The following is an 18,211-nucleotide window of genomic DNA, read 5'->3' as shown; positions in this document are numbered from 1 at the left end:
CCACCCCTCTGTGTACGAGTGACTGTGTGTGCTGTTTGTGTCCCTGAATAGGGTGAGTATTGGGTGTGTGTGTCTGTCTGTCTGTCTGGATGTCTCTCTGTTCCTCTGCCCATCTTTGACCCCTGCCTTTTAAAGGTTCTTATCCTGAAGTCCCCCCAGCTGCTCTCGGGGAGTGTGTTGAAGACAGTGTCATGTGCCTGGTCTCCTGTGTGGCGGGAAGGCGAGCCATAGTCCTTGTCCGGCTCCTAGAGGCTCTGGGACCCACAACAGCTTTGAAACTGGCGAGCTAAGGAGGTAAAGATAAAGATTCATGCCGCAAAAACCTATTGAGGACCTACTATGTGCCAGGTGGTATTCTAGTGATACAGCAGGGAACCGAGGAACTCCCTGTCTGCATGGAGAGAGAGAAAGAGAAAGTGAAGCAAATAAAGAAAGTATAGGTAAAAATAATGCATGGAGGTGGCAAATGCCCTAAAGACAAAGCAGAGTCAGAGAAGGGAGGATGGTTTACACAGGCTGTTCAGGACAAGTGCTCAGAGGAGCGACATCTGAGTAGAGACATGTAGGGGGAGAGGGAAGGAGCCATGTGGGGCTCTGAGGGAAGAGTGCTCTAGGCAGAGGGAACAGCAGGTGCAAAGGTCCTGAGGTGGGAATGTGCCTGGTGCTTGAGAGACCAAATGGAGACCAGTGGAGGGCAGGGAGGGCAGGGGTGGGGGAGACACTTGGGATTTGTTCTCAGGCTCCCGAGGGGGTCTATAAATGGGTGTTGGGAGACCTGTAAAGCTCCTAAAATTATGTGGACAATTGTGAACTTAGTGCTTAGGTGCATTTTCCCAGGGAGATGACCCATCATTTTCGTTCTGTTCTAACACAGGGGCACTTGACTCCAGACAAGTTACAAACCACTGCTCCAGAGGGATAATGCCAAAGAGAAATGGGACAGGAACCCAGAATGAAAGGACAGGCTGGGGGGTGGGGCGGGGGCAGAGACCCAGAGAGAGAGGGGGACAGGGACCCACAGACAGAGGGGGATAGGAACCCAGGGAAAGGGAGACAGGGACTGGATGGGGGGGTGGGAAAGAGACCCTGAGAGTGGGGGGATGGAGACGTAAGGTGGGGCAGAGACACAGAGAGGAGGAGGCCAAGGAGGGGCTTGGAGAGAGTGTGCCCACCCGTGCTGGGCTCCGTTAGGACACCTTGGCTGAGTTGGGGTCGCTGTGCTGGGGCTCCCTCAGGGTGAATGCTCCCTGAAGCTGTCAGGCGAAGCTGACCTGTCCTCGGGGAGACCCCGGCCCTTTACTGGAGGTTGGGACAGGGGCTGGGGGCGGTGCTTGGGGAGGCTTTAATCACTTAATCACTGCCACACACCCCTCCCCCCAAGATGTTTTGGAGCAGAAAATTAATTTAAATCTCTTTTTAATTAAAGATGCAAAGCTCTTCTTCTGTCTGTCCCCTGCCCTCCCCGAGCTTAGGGTGGGGGTCGCTGGGTGGGAGCTCCCAGCCTCACTTTGGGAGGATGCGTGCTGGGGCCCTGGCCAAGCTGATTCTGAAAACACACACTGTGGCCTTATCTGACAGTTCCAGTTGGGGGGGACGTGTGAGTGGACAGAGGAATAGGGGCCCAAAGGGGCTGGGGGGGGCGACCAAGAGAAAGACAAAACCACAAGTGCCACGGAGAGACCAAGGAAAGCGAGGGAGGGGGGCAGAAATAGACAAACAGGAGGGGGTGGGGAGAGAGGGAACGGTGGGTGGGGGGAGAGAGAATATGAGAAAGGGAGAGGCAGAGATGCAGAGAACAGGTGTGTGGTGCATGAGAGAGAGAATGGTGGGCGGGGAGAGAGCGAGACAGACAGACAGACAGACAGATGGGGTGGTGGAGGTGGGGGCCGGTTACAGCCAGCTTCCTCTTGCCTCTTGCCCCTTACTCCCCCCATCTGTTTCTCTCCCAGACACTCCACCTTTTCCCTTTCCAATATTCCTTCCTTTCTCTAATTAAAAAGCTCTATCCCCCAAAGCCCCAGCCCTCCGCTGTGTTTTGGGGGGGGTGAAGGCTCCTTCCTGGGCTCAGAGCAGATTAAGGAAGTAACTCTGGGGTCCGTCTCTGTGTCCCTCACACACACCGTCCTGTCTGTCCTCTCTCTGGAGCCAGGGTCTCCTCTACCAGGCTGTCCCTCTTGAAGGCCCTGCGCCCCCCCAGGCCTGGGCAGGTGGGCCGTGAGTGTGTCAGAGCCCCCCGTGGCATCCGAGGGTCCCTGGGGTGAGTGCCTGGCCCACGTCTTTGTGTGTGTGTGAGTGTGCAGTTGTGAGCCTCCCGTGGGGGAGGGGTGCCAGCGCTGGGGGGGGGTCTCAGCCCTCTCGCCCCACCCACCCCATTTTTTTTTAGGCAGGGAGACCCCAGGCCTCGCTGCCCCATATGACCACCCACCAGCAGATCTGGGGAGCCCCCATCGTGACCACTGAGCTCTCAGGCCCCCACCCCTCACCTCAGAGACCCCCAGAGACAGCTCAGAAAGGCGGGGGAGCAGGGGAAGAGACCAAGGACCCGGGCTCCCTCCCGTCTCCTGTCATGGGCCCTTGGGCTCTCTGCCTCAGTTTCCCCTCTTTATCAACATCTCTGTGCTCATCTCACCACCTCTCGCCCAGGCCCGGGGGCCCACCCACTCCCAGATCTAAGACCCTCTGTCTCTAAGGGGTGCAGCGGGTCTTAAAAAAGAGGCTCTCTGTTTCTGTCTTGGGGTGGTTGTCTATCTGTCTCATGTGTCTCTCCCTCCATCTTTTTCTCTCTATCTCGGTGTCTTCCTTCTCCGGATGGTCTCTGTCTCTCCCCATCCTCTCCTCCCCACCCCCTTTCTCTGGGAGCCACTGCCTCCTCCTCTCTCTTCCCCTCTCTTCCTGTCTCCTCCCCAATTTCTCCCCCCCTGGCCTGGCTCCAGGAGAAGGAAACATTTATCCTGGTGGGTTCCCCGCACCCAGCCCCCGCACCCGCCAGCCAGGCCCATCCATCACTGCAGCTCATTTGTCACCCGCCCCCGCCCCGCAGCTGTACCATTAGCCACGGCTGAGGCCTCCCAGCCGGCTGCGGGAGGGGACAGGTGGGCACCTCTCCCACCCCAACACCCCAAGCGCCCCTGCTGGTCTCTCTCCTGGTTTCTCTCAGTCTCTGTTTCCCTTGGCCTGTCCCTCCTTTTCTCCTAATCCATTTCCTCTACCACTTTCTCTCCTGCCTCTGTGTCTCCTCTCTTGGCATCTTCTCTTTACTTTCTCCAGCTCTCTCTTTGTCTCTGTCTCTCGTTTTCAACGTGTTTCTCTCTCTCCCTCACTGTCCCTTTCTGTCACTGTCTCTCTCCCTGACTCCATCTCTCTGTCTCTGCCCCTCTTTTTCTTGCCATCTGTCTCTCTTGCTCTATCCCACCCCAACCTCCCCCTCCCCCACCCCAAGTCTGTCCCTGGGCGTGTTTTTATTTTTTTAACCTCTGGCTTTCTCTCTGTACCTCTCTAGGTGTCTGCCTCTCGGATTTTGTGTGTTGGAGGATTGGTTGAAAACTCTGGTTTTCTCTGGCGCCATCTCTCTCTCTCTGCCTGGACCTCTCTCTCTCTCTGTCTTCCATCTCCATCAGTGTTGGCTTTTAAGCCTCTGGGTCCCCTTTCTCTGCACCCAGTTCTGGGTGTCTGTAGCCTTTCTCTCCCTCCTTTCTGTGCCTCTTCCCCTCAGCCCTGAGGCCCCTCCTCTGCTGACCCCAAGTGCCCCTTTCAATCCATCATCCTTGACATTTCCTTCCCCCCACCTATGGGGAGAGAATTGCCCTGAGAGGGCAGGGGAACTGGGAGGGAGACAGTGCAGGGAGAAGGAGACAGAGGCTAAGTAGCCTTGGGAGGTCCCGAGGCCCCCTCTCAGCCCTGGGAAACCTACCCCTTGTCTCCCTCAGCCTCGTGCGCCTGGAAGTCCCCCCTAGACCTGTCTTCAACCCTCAGGGATGTGGCAGGAGATGAAGGAGGTGCCTGGAACTGACTATTCCCCGTTCCCTCAAGGGACCAGAAACTGCGTGCAGGGAGGTGCTGAGAAGGAAGTCAGGGTCATCAAGCCAGGAGAGAGGGGGGCTCTGCAGGAAGGAGAGGTAGTAAGCGCCCCGTTCTGGGAGGTAACCACAGCAGAGGCTCTTGAGGCCTCACTCAGGTCCGGTATGGCCTGACAGCAGCTTTCCAAGGCCAACGCCTCTGCCGGAAGTCACCCTCCGGGCAAGGCAGGAGGTGCTGGGACCTAACACCCCAGAGCAGCCCTCACCCACCAACAGATGCAGTCAGTGGATAAGCACCCCCATTTCCTCACCCCTGGGTTGGACAGCTCTAAAGCAGGTCTTGCACAGTCCCCAAGAGGTCCCCAGTGGGACGGAGACCCCTGGGCTGTGCCCTTTAATGATTTCATTCCCTTCCCTGTCAAACCAGCAGGAGCTCGGCTGTCACAGGCAGAGATGAGGGAAGAGTGGGCAAAGGGACAGGAGAGACCCCTGAACCCCCAACTGCTGTGACCAGTGAGCCACAGCAAAGAAATAAAAAGAACATAAGCGTTCAAGGTACGGTGTCCATCAGCAGGTGAATAGGTAAACACAACATAGTCTGGCCATGCACGGAGCTTTATCCAGCCACAGGAAGGAGTGAAGTTCTGATACAGGCTGCGGCATGGGGGGACCCTGAAGTCGTGATGGTCAATGGAAGATGCCAGTGACAAAAGACTACACAGCATGTGCTTCCGATGATATGAAATATCCAGAGTAGGTCAGCGTCCCCAGAGATAGAAAGCAGATGCATGGTCTCCAGGAGCTGGGGAGATTGGGGAATGAGGAGAGCCTGCTCAGGGGCTCTGGGTTTCCATCTGGAGTGATGGAAAGTTCTGGAACTAGATAGCGGTGATGGTGCAATAAATGCAGTAAAGGCCACTGGAGGGCACGCTTTCAAGTGGTTAAACACAGAGTCTATGTTATGTGCATTTTACCATAATAAAAAAAGTTGAATATTGGAAATATGGGGGAACTAAGAGACAAGAAGCAATGCTGAATTCTTTCCAAAAACAGTGGCTGAGACTCCTGTTGCCGCCGTAATGAATTAACACAAATGTAGAGGCTTAAAGCCAGGCAAGCTTATTCTCCCACAGTTTTGGAGGCCACAAGTCTGAAGGCAGTGTGCCTGGGCCAACGAAATCAAGGTGAGCATGACCTGTACATCCTCCAGGGGCTGCAGGAGACAAGCCGTTCCTTGCCTCTTCCAGCTTCTGATGGCCGCTGGCATTCCTTGGCTTGTGGCCGCATCTCTCCAGTCTCTGCTTCCATGGTCACATAGCCTGCTCATCTGTAGTCAGACCTCCCTCTGCTTCCCTTGTATTTAGGGCTCATCTGCATAACCCATGGTACTTTCCCCATCTCAAGAGCCTTACCGTAACCACTTCTACAAGGTCCTTCTTTTTTCTTTTTTGACACATAAGGCTAATGTAATCACGATTCTGGGGATGAGGATTTGGACGTTGTGCTGATTTGAAAGGATGTACGTCCCCTAGAAAAGCCATGTTTTAATCTAAATCCCATTTCATAAAGGCAGAATAATCCCTATTCAATACAGTATGTTTGAAACTGTAATCAGATCATCTCCCTGGATGATGTGATTTAATCAAGAGTGGTTGTTAAACTGGATTAGGTGATGACATGTCTCTACCCATTTGGGTGGGTCTTGATGAGTTTCTGGAATCCTATAAAAGAGGAAACATTTTGGAGAATGGAGGAGATTGGAAGAGAGCAGAGAATGCTGCAGCACCACGAAGCAGAGAGTCCATAAGCAATCTTGGAGATGAAGAAGGAAAACACCTCCCAGAGGGCTTCATGAAACAGGAAGCCAGGAGAGAAAGCTAGCCGATGACACCTTGCTCACCATGTGCCCTTCCAGCCTAGAGAGAAACTGTGACTGTGTTCGCCATGTGCCTTCTCACTTGAGAGAGAAACCCTGAACTTCATTGGCCTTCTTGAACCAAAGTATTTTTCCCTGGATGCCTTTGATTGGACATTTATATAGACTTGTTTTAATTGGGACATTTTCTTGGCCTCAGAACTATAAACTAGCATCTGATTAAATTCCCCTTTTAAAAGCCATTCCGTTTCTGGTATATTGCATTCTGGCAGCTAGCAAACTAGAACAGGTGTCTTTGGGGGGCTTTATCAGCCTACCAGGGATGGCCACCCCGAATTCCTCCCCTCCCTCTCTGCACATGCTCCACCCACCAAGAGGTGGCATCGACTTACCCTCCCCTTGGCCAACGGGGTGTGGTGGAAGTGGCCTTGCAGCACCCGCTATGGCTCTCCCGGGACGTGGCCGCAGAGCCGTGAGAAGGCCAGGCTAGCCGCAGGTAGGAAGGGAGCCATGCAGAGAAGACCCAAAGCTCCCCAGCCCACAGCCAGCACCCACTGCCAGCCGGGTGAGCGAAGCCACAGTATACATTCTAGCCCCAGCTGAGCTCCAAAACGAACTCAGCCACACAAGCCACCATGCGGAGCAGAAAAACTACTCCTTCAGTGCACAGATTCACAAGAAATAACATGCCGTTGTTTTAAGATACCGGGTTTTCAAGTGGTTTTTTTTTTATTTTTATTTATTTTAAATACAAAAAAGACCTAAATAAACACAGACATTCCTATTTTGATCATTCCGTTCTGCATATATAATCAGTAATTCACAATATCATCACATAGTTGCATATTCATCATCATGATCATTTCTTGGAACATTTGCATCTATTCAGAAAAAAATAAAACGAAAACAAAAAAAAAAATTATACATACCATACCCCTTACCCCTGCCTTTCATTGATCACTAGCATTTCAAACTAAATTTATTTTAACATTTGTTCTCCTTATTATTTATTTATTTTATTATTATTATTATTTGCATGGGCAGGCGCCGGGAATCGAACCCGGGTCTCCAGCATGGCAGGCAGGAACTCTGCCTGCTGAGCCACCATGGCCCACCCCTTATTGTTTATTTTTGTTCCATATGTTCTACCTGTCTGTTGACAAGGTAGATAAAAGGAGCATCAGACACAAGGTTTTCACAATCACACAGTCACAATGTGAAAGCTATAACATTATACAATCATTTTCAAGAAACATGGCTACTGGAACACAGCTCTACATTTTCAGGCAGTTCCCTCCAGCCTCTCCATTACATCTTGGATAACAAGGTGATATCTACTTTAATGCATAAGAATAACCTCCAGGATAACCTCTGGACTCTGTTTGGAATCTCTCAGCCATTGACGCTTTGTCTCATTTCACTCTTCCCCGTTTTGGTCGAGAAGGTTTTCTCAATCCCTTGATGCTGAGTCTCCGCTCATTCTAGGGTTTTCAGGTGGGTTTTTACCCAGCAGTAGAGAGCTGATACAGCCCAACACACATACAGAGAGAAACAAGGGTGAGGGAAACATTTGGAAACAGAGATGAAAAGAGAAAGTAAAGTTATAGATATATAGAGAGTGAAGACACACAAAGCAAAACAGAGAGAGAGCGAGAGAGCTGTGGAATTAGGCAAATGGAGGAAATAAGGTAAAAAAGAGATACGGAAAAGGCGCATGGATTGTTCGGTGGTAGAATGCTCACCTGCCATCTGCCATGCGGGAGACGCGGTTTCACTTCCCAGCCCATGCACCACACTACCACCTCCCCCACAAAGGAGGGAAAGGGAGAGATGGAGACTTTTGGAAACAAATATATGTATATACAGAGAGAGAGAGAGAGAAGACACAAAGAGAGAAATGGAAAGTGGCAAAAAAAAGACAGGCAAAAGGACAGAAACGGAGACATTCAGACAGACTGACACAGAGGAACTGATGCAAAGAGATAGCAAGTGAGGCTGGGGGCTGCCCAGGGCTTTGGGAATTGAAAATTAGGACCCCCCAGTTCCCTACAACTGTGCACTGTTGGAGATAACATCTCTTTTGATTCTAAAAGAACATTTCAAGCTTGGAGAATGGCTGGGGGTTTGTCAGAGCAGCCTAAGTTAAGAGAATGGGGGTGGGGTGGGGGTGCTGGAGAAGATAGAAGGGGTGGGGGGCTCCTTAGATGCCCTCTGTAGTCACACTCTTGGGTAATCTCCTAAAGGTGAGTCTGGGCTGGCCCTAGGACTTGCTTTCTCTCTTTCTTTCTTTTTTTTTTTTTTTTAACATTTTTTATTGTGAAATATAATAGACATGAAAAAACAATACATTTCAAAGTACATCGTAATAAGTGGTTATAGGACAGATTTCAGAGTTTGGTATGGCAATGCTCCGCAATTTCCAGTTTTTCCTTTTAGCTTCTCCAAAACACTGGAGACTAAAAGAAATATGCATGTAATGATTGAGCAGTCATACTGATATGTTAAATCCTGTCTTCTCGGTTATAACTCTTCCTTCTCCTTTGATCCTTCTCCCACTCTTTAGGGGTATTTGGGCTATGCCCATTCTAACTTTTTCATGTTGGAAAGGGGTGTTGATGTTATGGGGTAGGGGGTGGAACTAGCTGATGTTCTTGGAGAGGCTGGCTCCTCTGGGTTTTAGGACTTATCTGGCCTAGGAACCGTCTGGAGGTTGTAGGTTTCTGGAAAGTAATCTTAAGATGTGAAACTGTTGTAGACTTTCAGATAGAGCCCTGGGTGTTCTTTAGGATTAACAGAGATGGTTTTAGTTGGGGTTTGGCAAACCATGGCAATTAGCAATATCTAGCTGAAGCTCGCATAAAAGTAGCCTCCAGAGTAGCCTCTTGACTCTATTTGAACTCTCTCAGACATTGATACCTTTTTTGTTACACTTCTTTTCCCCCCTTTTGGTCAGGAAGGCATTGTCCATTCCACTGTGCCATGGGACTTGCTTTTGACCAAGAGGATATGATGTAATGAAGCTGTGTGAGTAAGCCTGGGTATGCTGAGACACTCTCTTTGGGTGGCACTTCCTCTCGGAACCCAGCTGCCCTGTGTGGGGAAGCTTAAGCGCCATGGAGAGCCCACGTGTAGGTGCTCCAGCCAAAAGCCAACCTCAAGCCAAACTTCCAGGTCACTGTAATTGACATCTGACAGCAACTGTGTGAGACCCACGCAAAGCCTGCCCAACTCAACCCACCGAACCAAAGTGAACTAAGTCAACCCACAGAACCCTAAGAGATAATAATAAATCGTTACTTTAAGCCACTAAGTTTTAGGGTGGTTTTGTTTTGTGGCAATAGATAACCAGGACAGGGAGTGAGTCAGGAAATGAGGGCAGTAGAGATGCTTGGAAAGTCAGGGGAAGGTGGGCGAGGAGCAGGAAATTGGGGAAGTTGAGTGGTAGGTTAGTCAGGGTTCTCTAGAGAAACAGACCAATTAGGAGATCTGTAAATAGATTTATGAAGATGTCTCACACAACCGTGGGAATGGAAGAGTCCAAAATCTGTAAGGCAGGCTGTGAGGCTGGCGGCTCCAATGAAGAAGGGTCTGGACGAACTCCACAGGAGAGGCTTGCTGGCTGAAGAAGCAATGAAAGATTCCCTTCTTCCTTAAAAGCCTTCAAATGAATGGATTATCTTGTTGTGGGAGACATGCCTAGTTGATCTCGAATGTAATCAGCCACAGATGTAATCATGATTGATGATTTAATCAGCCAGCCATAAAATATCCTTGCAACAATGGTCAGCCCAGTGCTTGTATGACCAGAAAACTGGGCATCATCCTTTAGCCAAGATGACACCAGAACCAACCATCACAGGTGGTCTTGAGTTGGAGACTTGGTTGTAGGTTACGGAATTGGGGGATCTGTTTGGAAAAATGGAGCCAAAGGGCTGGAAGTTTCAGAGTTTGGGGAAGGTTAGAGGATGAGGACGCGGTTGGAAGAACCAATTGAGGGGTTTTTGAGGAATGTTTCTAAGACCCAAGGAAACATGGTTGAGAAGTAGATTTGCCTTCCCCACCCCTTTTGCCCCCACTTGGTGACCAAATGGAAAGTATTTCAAGGGCCTAGAGGAGGGAGGATCCATAGGGAAGACTTCCTTGTAGTACCAGTCTAAAATAAACTCATTATGTTAATCCACTGAGAAGTTGGATTTTATCTATTACCACAAATGACATTGACTTGACTAATAAAAACTAGGATGATGTTGGTGATGATACGGTGATGGTGATGATGATGATGATGGTGGTAGTTGTGGTGATGATGGTGGTGGAAGTGGTGATGGTGATGGTGGTGATGGTGGTGGTGATGATGGTGGTGATGGTGGTGGTGGTGGTGATGGTGATGATGATGATGATGATGGTGGTAGTTGTGGTGATGACGGTGGTGGAAGTGGTGATGGTGATGGTGGTGATGGCAGTGAGGTAGGATGGTGATGATGATGGTAGTGATGTTGCAGTGGTGTTGATGACGACGGTAGTGTCAATGATAGGAAACTCATTGAGTTCTATGCTGAGGCTTTTAGGTGGATTATCTTGCTTACTCATCAAAGCACACCTAGGAGGTAGGAACTCTGGTGATCCACTTTTTACAAATGAAGAAACAGACTCAGAGGTAGCAGTGAACATTTGTTTAGGAGAATGGTTGGTTTCTTCTGTTGAGAATTCACTATTGCATGTCTTAGGAAAATATGAAACCTCAAATCCCACTGAAGAAACCAAAAGGCCAGCTCTTTGTTCTGTTAGGTCTTGGGTATATGACCCAGGTTTGGTCAACTGGCTATTCCAGGTGGGGACCTTGATCATACAAGGTATGCCGGTTTGAAGCTGTTGCATACCCCCAGAAATGCCATGTCCTTTAATCCTCATTCAGTATTGCTTGGTGGGCTCTTTCTGATTGCTTCCATGGAGATGTGACCCACCCAATTGTGGGTGGCAACTTTTGATTAGGTGGTTTCTATGGAAATGTGTCTCCACCCATTAAAGGTGGGGTTGCTTACTGGACCTCTTTAACAGGGAACTATTTTGGAAAAAGTTTAGAACCAACAGAGACCACACAGCCAGAGACCTTTGGAGATGCATAAGGAAAATGCCCCCGGGGAAGCCTTATGAAAGGAGAAGAGAAAGCTAGCAGAGGTTGCCATGTGTTCTCCCAGCTGACAGAGAAACCCTGAACATCATCGGCCTTCTTGCACCAAGATACCTTTTCCTGGATGCCTTAGTTTGGACATTTTTATAGCCTTGCCTTAATTTGGACATTTTCACAGCCTTAGCGCTGTAAACTTGTAAAACTGTAAACTTCATAAATTCCTTCCCCTTCCTTTGTCCCCCTCTCCCTACACCCTCCTGTGTGGCATGATGTCATGGAGATGAACCATCTTGGACTAAGCGGACATACTCTAGGCATGTCAAAGTAATCATTTAGAAGAAACCTGGTGTTGCTGCTAAAGCTGCCAGAATTCTGTATACCAGAAGTGGGTTGGCTTTTATAAAGGGATTTTATTGAGTTGCAAGTTTACAGTTCCAAAACAGTAAAAATGTCCAAACTAAGGCATCCAGAGAAGGATACCTTGACTCAAGAAAGACCGATGGGTCTAGAACGCTTCTGTCAGCTGGGAAGGCATGTGGCTGGCATCTGCTAGTGTCTCTTGCTTCCCCAGGAGCATTTACTTTCTGCATCGTCAAACCACTGGGTCTCCGTCTGGTCTTGTGTTGGCTCTGTTGGCTTTGTTACATCTGAGGTTCCTCAAAATGTTTCCCCTTTTAAAGACTCCAGTAAATGAATCAAGACCTACCTTAAATGGGCAGAGTCACATCTCCATCTAATCAAAAGGCCACACCCACAATTGAGCAGGTCAACATCCGTGGAAACAATCTAATCAAAGGTTTCCACCCTAAACAATCGGTTTGTCCCCAGAAGATTGGATCAGAATTAAAACATGACTTTTCTGGGGTACATCATCATTTCAAATCAGCACACTTTTTTTTTTGTATATATATATATATTTTTGCATGGGCAGGCATCAGCAACCGGACCTGGGTCTCTGGCATGGCAGCGAGAACTCTGCCTGCTGAGCCACTGTGGCCTGCCCCACACCTGGGTTTTTGATTGTCCTCATAAAATAGAATTGCCATATCAATCTGAACTGTTACATGAGAGATAAATCCTTACCTTACTTAAACCACTATCATTTTTCATCCCTGTTATTCACATCTAAACCCATATCTTATTACTATTAATAAAAATATTAGTAGGGAGAATTTAAGTGTTCAAATGACTTTCCATACACTTCCTCATTTAGTCTTCCAACAATTTTTATCTCCATTTTTCCAGAAGAAGAAACTGAGGCCCAAGGTGACCCAGTCACTGGGTATGGGGTAGGGATTTGAACCCCAGTAGTTGGTTCCAGTATCCCAATCTGAAAGTCTTTTAAGCCACCGACTCATTGGAAAGTCCAATGAATGCTTTAGGTCCTCTCCTAGGGAAAATGCACCTGCATATGCCATTTGTACACAATTTCAGGGACTCCGTGAAGCCCTTCCACTGACCTTGGCATCTGTGGACTTGAGCTTAAGAATCCTCAACTAGTCCATTCCCTCGGCATCTGCCAGGGTTCTTGGTAGACCCCACAGCAGAATTTGGCTCTGGCTGATCCTACAGGAGCACAGTGTACCAGTCAGCTTAGGTTGGCTTATGCCGCCGTAACAAACAATCCCCAGATCTCAATTTAATAAAATGAAGGCTTATTTCTTGCTCATTGCAAGCTGGCTGCATGTCACCTTCACTCTGGGACCACAGGCTGTTGGAGCAGATGCTTGCTACCTCATTATGGGTCTTCGTGGCAGAAGGAAGAGAGACGTGGCAAACCTCACAATGGCTTTTCAACCTCCTACCCAGGAGGATCACACATCATTCTGCCCTCTTCCCTGGCTTGAGACAAATCACAATGTCACTACTTAATTCCAAAGGGTAGGAATGTATAATCTTCCTATGGAAAAGATTATACAGAAAAAATACAGTTTGCCACATTGAATTTATTAAAAAGAATACGAATCTCTCACAGAAACATTAGGTGCGGCCATGGAGAATTAGACATGAAGCCAGGTTTCTAGAGAGGAAGCTGCAAACCACCCCCAGAGCTGACCTGGTAAGGAAATTGCTTCCACTGCCAGTAGGTAAAATCCAAGCCCCTGTTTTTCGTTGCTCCCAGGACCTCGACATAACTGCACCTGCCACCAGCATCAGTGGCAGGGCTCTCCCTTGCAACATTACTACCTCCCAGAGTCAGACAAAGCCTCTCCCACTATGCTCACCAGCTCAATTGGTCCCACACTGAGTCTCCTTTCCACAAGGAACTCCTTCCGGATTCAAGACACATGCTTGTGTCTGGTGGCATCGAAGACACGTGCCCATGCCTGAGCGGCAAAGAATGCTGGAAAGTGAATTTTATGGGTTCTGTCTGGAAGATACGGGACTCACAAGGCTGGAAATTTCCCCCTGAAACACAATGAAGCTGTCTGAAAGTAGCCAGATATCAGAAAAATATCCACTACATGCTCAAAGGACAGAAGAACAGAGGTCCTGAGAGATCTGAGCTGGGCTGGGCGCCTTTGCAGAATCTCTGTATTAGCTTCCTGTCCTAACAAGTTACCATGAACTCAGAGGCGTAAAAATAACACAAATTTATCCTCTTACAGTTTCGGAGGTCATAAGCGTATAAGTTGTCGGCAGGGCTGCGTCCTTCTGGAGGTTTCAGGGGAGAATCTCTCTCCTTGCTTCTCCCCACTTCTGGAGGCCGCCTGCATTCCTGGGCTTGCGGCCCCTCGTCACCTCCACCTCTTGCTTCCATGGTCACATCTCTGCAGTCAAGCCTGCCCCAGCTTCCCTCTTACAAGGTCAGCTGTGATTACATTTAGGGTCCACCTGGAAAACTAGGACGAGCCCCCCCACCTCAAAATCCTTAACTTAGTGACACCTGCAAAGTCCCTTTTGCCATACAGGGGACACTCACAGGCTCTAGAGGTTAGAACATGGCATCTTGGGGGCAGGGCACTGTCCGCTTTCCCACAGCCACCCACCAGTGTCATTTAATGGATTGCATCCGCGGGCTCTGTGCTCTATGTGGGATCCTATACCGTTCAGCCAGTAGGGGCCCGAGCAGCAAACTGGGGAATGAGTTCTGGGTATTTATCTTCATAGACCCCACCGGACAGGGCAGAGGGCTGGCTGCAACCCTCTGCCAAAGCCACGTCTCTTATTGTGTGGCCCTTGACCTACAGCTGCCCTCCTCAGACTCCGGGAGCCCCCCCCCCACATCTTGTCCTGCAGGCTGGGGGTGGGTAACAGCTCCCCACCTTTGCCAGCCACAAGGTGCTGTACCCTCTCTTGTCAGGCCCCTTTGTTAATGTTCCCCCATTAAAATCTCCTCAGTTCCGTGGTGTCCTGCTGGCACCTCTCTTGCTACAGATTCCTTCTCCCAAGTCCCAAGGTGACCACGCCCCTCTCACCCTCCAGCACCGTGACCCCCCTCTTGGCTGGGGGTCCTTGAGCCCAGTCTGGATCATTTTGGTCACAGGGCAGGTACTCAATGGGGAAAGTGGATTGAGTTATCCCAGGGGCCGGAGAGGGAGAGAGAAAATATTCCTCTCCCTTCATTTCTTCTACCCGGTTTTCGGTTATTCAGCAAATGGAAGCCAGGTGAACAAGCAGCGTTCTGCACTTCTCTGTCCTGAGGCTGCTTGCTCTGGGATGGTGACTGTGGTGTGTGTGTGTGTGTGTGTGTGTGGGTGGGTGTGAGTGTGAGACAGAGAGAGAGAGAGAAAGAGAGAGAGAGAGAAAGGGGGCAAGGGAGCTGGGAATATCTGGAAATTGTAACTATTTTCCATTTATTGAGTGATTATTAAGTGCCAGGTATTTTTCTAATCCTTTGAGGTACACATTTATTCATTCAAACCCCATAATGGCCTTGGAAATAGTTACCATTAGCACAACTATTGTCCCTGGTTTCCTAATGGGGAAACTGAGGCACCAAGAAATTAAGCCGTTATGCTTTGCTGTCCCCCGCAACAAATAACTGAAATCACTCTGAAGCTGACCCCACAGAACTCCTTGTATCCAGATGAGAATTACAAGGTTTGGGGTGGAGTCATGGACATTTGTAATGTCCCTTGTCTTGTCCAAGTACCAAACTCTGGGTCTGACCCTCCCTGAGAGCTGAGACCTTGCTCAGCTTCCCGTCCCCAGACTTGCACCTTTCCCTGCTTTTATGCCTGTGGGAGTCCCACGTGCCCTTTGCACCCTGAGCTCATCCCTCCCACCTCTGCCCTTCCTGAACTATAAAATTTGGGGCCAGTTGTTTCACCTCTTCTGAGGCATGGGGGTGATTGTGGCACCCCCTCATAGGAATGTCGGTGGAGTTGATGAGATGGTACATGGAGAGCAGGTTCTCTGTGTCTGCCAGTTGCTGTTGGCAATTTTCTCCAGACTTCAGTTCTCAATTGATCCCTCATGCCCCTGTATTCGAGACCCTCCTGTTCTACAGAATTCTTTCTCTTGTGGGGAAAGTCCTTGTGCTGGTTTGAATCTCGCATACACCCCCAGAAAAGCCGCGTTCTTCCAGTTCATTCTCGTGGGTGCAGACCTATTGTGGGTGGGGCATTTTGGTTAGGCTGTTTCCACAGAAATGTGACCCACCCAACTCAAGGGGGGTCTTAATTCTCCTTATGGGGTCCTTTGTGAGAGGATAAAAGGACAGCATAAGCCGAGAGCGTCCAGAGACTATGAGAGAGAGAGAAAAGAAACTCCCAGAGGCATTTTGGAGAGAGCCAGTACAGAACCCAGAAAGAGACTGAGAAATGCCCCAGAGACACTAAAAGAGGACCCTCAGGATGCAGAGAGCTCAGGGAGATGTCCCTGGAGGGGCAGGCAGGGACCCATAGGCCCTCAGAGAGGGAGCCACTGGAATCAGAGGCTAAAATCAGCACAACCTGGGAGCGAAGGGCCAGCAGCTGCCAGCCACGTGCCTTCTCATGTGACAGACGCATCCCGGATGCCATGGGCCTTTCTTCAGAGTAGGCGACTCCCTCTTGTTGCCTTAATTTGGGCATTCTCATGGCCTTAGAACCATAAATTTGTCATCTAATAAATCCCCATCATAAATTTCTGGTACATTGCATCCTAGCAACTTTAGCAAACCGAAACAGCCCTCACATCCCATGCCTTCCTCCGGCTGCCTCCCTCCCTCTTCTTACCTCAAATTTCTCCAAAGAGGAGTCTACAAGCTCTCATTCCTTCTTCACCCCACATCATTCTGATTGCTCTCATTGAGATTGGCCAACAACCTCCTTCCACCCAAATCCAAGGACCACCTCACGTTCGTTCCTTAACCTCTTTAGCCTCCCAACAGCCTCTGGCACTGTGGACCGCGTCCTCATTCGAGAAATTCTGTCTTCTCTTGGCTCCAGATGCCACAGCCTCCTGGTTTCCCATCTCCCAGGTGCCTCTTAAATGCTGGGATCCCTCAAGACATCTTGTTGCTGACAAATCCCAAATGTCTCTCAAGTTCAGCACCCCCCCCCCCCCACCCTGAGCTGCGGAAATCCTCTGAACATCTCCCCTTCCTGATGTCTCCTCTGGATGTCCCACGGGCACCTTAATCTCAGCAAGTATTCATCATCGCATTGCCCTTCCCCCTCTCCAGATCCACTGTCAGCCTTTCTCCCACGGGCTCTGTGCCCAGGAACCCAACCTAGTCACCTCCTTGGTCTTCTGAGTTTCAGTTGAGTTCAGCCAATAGGATGAAGTGGGAGGGTGGGATTGGGATACCTACCCCAGCCCCACCCCACCAAGCAGAAATGTCGCAGCATTTGCTGGCTTGTGGCATTGGTCCTCTGGGACCCTCAGGCTCCTCCTTGAGCCCAGATTGGCTGGTACTGAGGGCAAAATGAACCTTCTAAAAAAGCCAGAGCATGAAACGTGGGCCTGCATAACATGGTGAAGGCTCTTCAGTGTGAAGATGTTCTAGAATTGGTTGTGGCGATGTGTACACAACACTATGAACATACTAGAAGACAATGATTGTACACTTTAGATGAACTGAGTGGTATCCATTTATCTCAATAAAATTGTATGGTAGGAATTTATCCCAATAAAACTGCCTTTAAAAAACATGAACCTTCTAGACTGTCAGGGGACCGTCAGACAGCTTCAGAAACCTGATGAGTGGGAGGAGAATAAGGTTGAGGTGTCCACTTTCCCGAACCCCTTCTCTCTTGGATGTATGTTGGCAGTGGCTCTGCTCTTTTAACGAATGGCACAGCTCCTACTGTGCAGGGGTCCCCATACTGTAACTACAACCACAACCTTCACCAGCTTCTGGTAACTGTTTCTCCACTCACCCTTTCCAGCCCAGGGGTGAAAACTGCTCCCCTCTGCTGCCAGGGCTGGGGCACTGCACCTTCCCTTCATCCTGCCCACCCCTGAAAAGCCTTTCCATACATTCTCTTAGGTTATTCCGTTTGAATGCTCCACTCTTTCCTGTAGTGTGCCCTGCCTGTAAGCTATGCCAGTCTTCCCTCACTCTAAGCCATTCCCTTGTCACTACCCCCTACTTCAGGCTTCCACCCAGCTTCTTTCCTGCTTCCCCAGCCTCTGGTCTCACAGGTAGCCAGAAGGCACCTTAGAAGCTGTCAATCAGGCAATATCACACATACCTACCTTCAATGCTACAATCCCTCCCGAGGCTCCTCTCTGCTTTTCGGATAAATCCCAACTTCCTAGAGTGGCTGACAAGGTCTCTTATAATTGGTCCCCCACGCTCTCCCCATTTCCCACCACCCATGGGTCTCACACTCCATTCATGCTAACCACTTGCAGAGCTTGAAAAAGCCGTCATCTCCCGAATCTCCTCATCTCTGCTGTGCCCTTTACCTGGAGCTCCCTTCCTCCCTCATTCACACATACCCCTGCCCCTATTTCAGGATTTTTGAGAAAGTTGCTTGCTTTATTTAGAAAACGCCCATCAAGCCCAGCTCTCTGACTGTGGCAGAGTGAGGGGGCTCCCTTATTGTGTTTCCAGAAAGTAGAGCAATAGCTGGTGGCTGATGGTTGGGGGCGTGGCTAGGGACACCCGTGGCGGCGGAATGGGGGCGTGGCTAGCGACACCGGCGGCTGCGGGTTGAGGGCGTGGCTAGGGACGGGGCCGGACCTCCAGTGTGGCTGGTGGATGTGGGCGTCCCCTGCACAGAGGGGACTGATCCAGATTATTTGGTCTGTTTTGCC

The sequence above is a fragment of the Tamandua tetradactyla genome, chromosome 16 (assembly GCF_023851605.1).
Source record: "Tamandua tetradactyla isolate mTamTet1 chromosome 16, mTamTet1.pri, whole genome shotgun sequence".
NCBI lineage: Eukaryota > Metazoa > Chordata > Mammalia > Pilosa > Myrmecophagidae > Tamandua > Tamandua tetradactyla.
The sequence above is the reverse complement of the archived record's forward strand: the minus strand, read 5'-3'. Positions refer to the sequence as shown.